We start from the raw sequence: 5,097 nt of genomic DNA on the forward strand, positions 1-5,097 counted from the left end.
TTTTTCTGATTGGGTGTATGTTGCTACCTTGTCTTCCAATTAGCTGATTCGATCTTCTGCTTCATCCAATCTACTGTTGACTCTTTCTAGTATATTCTTCATTTCAGTTATTATATTCTTCATTTCTGTTTGAGTATTTTTATGGTTTCCATGTCCTTTTTTATGCTTACTATCTTTCTGTTGAGGTTCTCATTGTGTTCATTCATTCTCCCCATAAGTTCGTTGAGCATCCTTATAACCATTTTTTTGAACTCTGACTCTGGTAGGTTGCTTACCTCCATTTTATTTAGCTTATTTTCTGGAGTTTTCTCCCGTTGTTTCACATGTGGCATGTTTCTTTGTTTTCTCATTTTATTAGCCTTTCTGTGTTCATTTCTATGTGTCAGGAATATTTGGTTCATCTCTCAGCCTTGGCCAGATGGCTTAATGTGGAAGGTGTCCTGTGTGGCTGAGTGGCGCACTCTCCCTGATATCCTATGCCAGGGGCTCTGGACATGATCTTTGCGTGGGTTATGTGTGATCTTCTGTTGTCACCAAGGCTTTATTGTTGTTAGTAGATCAGTAGATGTGATTAACATTCAGGCTGACTAATTGCAGGACTTGGCTGCACCCATAGGATAAGAGTTGCTGTGTGGGGGTTGATTCCACTAAGTGGAATTTTCCCTAACAGGCTTGTGTACTTGTTGCTACCACCCTTTGTGTGTATCACTAATGAGACTAGTCAGGAGTTGCTCCATTGTGGTCTGGTGCCAGCTTCCTGGTGCATTAGTTTTGTGGCCCCTTGGGAAGGGCTTCCCCATAGGCCAAGGTCAGCCACTGCTTTTCATTGTTCAGGGCTACCCGGTGGGAACTACAAAGCGATCCACAGATGGTTGTTTCCTATGCCGGATCTATAGGTAAGTGGAAGAGACAACACTGTAGGCAGCAGTCGGTTATCCCCCATCCCTGACCTGCAGCAGTTTTGCAGATGGACCGAGCTCCTCAAGACCTGACACTGCCTGTTAGTTTCTGGTTATCTCTGAAACTGGATGAACTTCTGGGCAGTATGTGTGTTGGGTGGTGCAGGGACCTTGGGAGTCTCCTGGGTCTATTGAGTAAACTTCTCCCTGCCACTGCAGTGTCAATTAACATGCCAACGCTGTCTCTGTGCCTCCCTGTACAAGTTTCCATTTGTAGCAAGGTCAGCTGCTGCCCACCCTGGGCCTAAATGCGCTACCTCCAAGCAGGGGCAGCTGCCTATCAATATGCAGCAGGTACTTTGTGTATTGTATGAGTCAGAAGCTCAAGGAGTCAAAGGCCATTATGTCAATACAGACCCCTGCGATCCCCTCAAAGAGATATTGCAGCTGGTACAGGCAGCAGTGGTCTGTCCACAACTGGTTTTCTCAAAATGCGCTCACTGTGCTATCCAAGGTCTGTTGCTTGCGCTGACTGCACAACCCCAGAGCCAAGCAGGGCACAAGAGGCTGCTTGTCAATGGGCTGCAGGCACTGTGTGGCTTGGGTGAAGCGGTATCTCAGCGAGACAAGGTCTGTCTGGCCTATACAGCCTCAGCTTTGCTGCAACTTCTGGGCCCGGACGTTTCTGCTGTAGTCACAGATCACAGTGATACTAGCTGCTGTCTGAGGCGGTCCTACAGACCTCTACACTTCCCGGACACAATATTGCAACTCTTGCAAGCAGCAAAGGTCTGCCTGATTCTGATTTCTGTGCAGTGCCCACCCTGTGCTAGCCAAAGTTTGTTACCTGTGTGGATTGAGAGTTCAGAGGAGGGGATGGACAGGCTGTGGCAGTTCACTGTCAATGGGTCGCCTGGGGCAATTTGTGGGTAGGGTGGGGTGGGGTCTCAGAGTAACAATGACCGTCAAAAGAATGCAGTCTCAGTTTTCCTGCAACTTTGGTAACTGTTCGCACGTTCCCGCAAAAGTCCCAGCAAGGCCCGCTGCTGTCTGAGACTGGCCCAAAGTTCCTGGATATCTGCCCAAGTTCGCGCTGGCAGCAGTGATCCACCTGTCCTTATCTAGGAAATGTGGCTCACAGTGCTGGTCGCCTGCTGGGAATGGAAATGTAGCTCACAGAGCTGGAGGCTGAGGGATTGGAAACAAGGCTCTGGCCCCAGGCTGTGAATGCTTAGCCCTGAATTAGACCAGAGTTTGGCAGCCATCCAGCAACAAATTCCCCGGGCAATCTGCAGTTTGGGTGGGGCGGACTGATCCCTTCTGACCAGAGCTTCCTAATGGCTCTGTGGGAGGGGTCTGCACAGTAAAGCTGGCGTGGTCAGTAGATTGCCCTGTAGGGGAGCTCGTCTAAGGCACAATGGTGGCTGCCCTTCCAGCCCTCATTCTGGCACCAGGTAATGCAGACTTTCTCAGAATGAATTCTATGCAAGCCTCTGACCCATGGAGTGAGTGTCTATAGGTAGGAAAGCCTGTGCATGGGTCCTTCAAAGGGAAGTGTAGGGATTCATTCTCCTTCCATCTCATCCAGACGGACGGAATCCCCTCTGGTTTTATAGTCAGAGTTACTGGAATCTCCTCTTCCCTGGGCTGGGAGCCCAGAGGAGACCAGAAACCGTCTCTCTTTCAGGGAGCTTCTGCAGCCTCACTCGCCCTCCCGGTGATCTTCCATCACCCGTGGGTACTGGTCTAGCCCGATTTGCGGCTTTTCCCCTCCTACCGGCTTCGATGTGGCTCCTTTATATGATCAGATGTAGGTGTTATGATCAGCTGGACTTCAGGTGATTCTCCACGTGGATTATTTTATAATTTGGTTGTAATTCCAATGTGGACCTGGGAGGAGATGAATCTTGCTTCTACCTAGTCCACCATCTTCCTCCATTCACTATTTTATCTTATTTTAATAAAAGAGAAATTTGTATTTCTATGATGTCAATCAAAATTTCACCTGTTTCATCCCTGATTGTGCTTATTTGTGTCCTTTCTCTTTTTTCTTTAATGAGTCTAGCCAGTGGTTTGTCAATTTTACCAATCTTCTGAAGAACCAGCTGTCTGTTGCATTTATTTTTTCTATTGATTTTTTTGTTTTGTTTTCAATTTCATTTATTTTGCTTTAATTTTGATTATTTTTTCCTTTCTGCTGACTTTGGGCTTCATTTGTTCTACCTTTTCTAATTTTTAAGACAAAGCATTAGGTTTATTTGGACTCATTCTTATTTTTTGAGATAGGCCTGTAATAATATAAACTTTCCTCATCTTCATCTACAGAAGTTCTACTTGGTTCTTTTTGAGGGTTTCAATCTGCTTGCTCTGCTCATCTAGGTGGTTTTTCAATTTCTGAAATTGTTGATATGACTCATTTCAGAACTCTCTGAGTTTTTTCAGAAGTACCCTCCTGAATTCTCTGTCATTTAAGTTGCATATTTCTATGTCTTTAAGCTCATTTTCTGGAGATTTTTCTCTTTCTTTCTGAGATGCCTTGTCACCTAGGTTGTTCATGGTGTTTAATGGACTATTTCTCTGCCTGGGCATTAATGGAAGTGTATTCAGCTTTTTTCCAGAAAGATTTATTATATAAAAGTTGCTCTTTAGCCTGCTGCAAAGAAGAAGCTTTTCTTTTGGTTTCTAGTAGATGGTGTCTAAGCCTCTTGGATCCCTCCATATATAAAGTCTTAATAATGCCATTTTCTTTTCTGATAGATATTTAATCATGCTCACTACTTTCAGTTTCAGTCCCTGTGAGTGTTAGCAACTGTTTTGGTAACGTTTGCCCAGAGTCCTCTGGGGCTCCGTGGTATTTGGTTTTGGAGGGTATGCGGGGAGGGGCCCTCTGGGTTGGGAGTTGGGGGCTGCAGCTCATCCTTGGTTTTTCAACCGTGGCTGGTAAAAATCAACTGTTGTTTTTTTGCCGTCCTGCTTCTCTGCTTCCTGCCCTGATGACTGGGCCCTGCCACCAGCTGCGTGGAACTCACAACTCTCCCAGTAACTGCTGTTCAAGGAATTCGCTACACTTTCTCCCCTCCCCCTTCTCCTACAGGTAGCCCCGACAGCTGCAAGCATCAGTTTCTTTATTTCTCCCAGTCCACCGCCCGATACTTGGGGTTCTGACCTGTGGTAGCTCTTACGTGCAGATGCCATGCTCAGACATGCTGGTGTGAAATTTGGGTGTTTTTTATTGAGTTTTAGATGTTCAGCTTATTGTTGTTTCAAGGGGAAAGATCTGGAGACGTCTCTCACTCTGCCATGTTTCTCCAAACCTTCTTCTATTACTTTTTGTAATTTTCTCAAATATAGCAAATGCTGAACTTCTTAGAGGAATATACTCTAAGTCTCGGAAATGTTGGATACCAACAAGGCTCACCTTTTTATCTTTGCCAGATAAAGGTGATCCAAATAGCTCCTTCTGTTTCAAATAACCATAGATCCCCTGCATAGACAGACTCACTGGCAATGCATAAAGAGAGCTGATTGTGTCACTGGACCTGGGTAAAGCATTTACATCAAGACCTGAGCTGTTTCACGGTAAATTCATCAACTGAGGTACTATTTTAGTCAATCAATTTAATGACCAATGAAGCCAAATAATGCTTTTATATATTTTTAGCTGAATCAGTTGATTATTTTACTGAATTGATTAAATCAGTTGGCTACATTGGGGCCAGAAGGGAAAGGTTGCATGCTCACCTAGAAGAAAATGTGGAAAAAATTGTCATATAAAAACAATTGATGAAAATTATCAATTTTTATAATGAGACATCTATGCAGTTTTGGTTTCTTTAATTATTGAACTTTTTAAAAACTACTCATTATTATGCTCAGCACCCGACAAAGTACAGGTATACAAAACAGGACAAACATTGTAGTGTCTTACCTCATGTAGCTTATAGCTTAAATGACAAGAAAAAGGCTTTGAATAAATAATTAGACCAATAAATAAGTATATACAAATAACAACTGTGCTTTACTCTATAATTTTTAAAATGAAGAAAAAAGCATTTAAAAAAGAAATGCAAAATAGCTTTAATTTTTTTCTTTTTTCCATCCTTCCCTTCCTTTCCCCTCTCTCTCTCCCTCTCTCTCCCTCTCTCTCTCACTCTCTCTCTCTCTCTCTCTCTGTCTCTCTCTCTCTCTCTCTCTCTCT

The sequence above is a fragment of the Pteropus alecto genome, unplaced genomic scaffold, assembly GCF_000325575.1.
Source record: "Pteropus alecto unplaced genomic scaffold, ASM32557v1 scaffold411, whole genome shotgun sequence".
Lineage (NCBI taxonomy): Eukaryota > Metazoa > Chordata > Mammalia > Chiroptera > Pteropodidae > Pteropus > Pteropus alecto.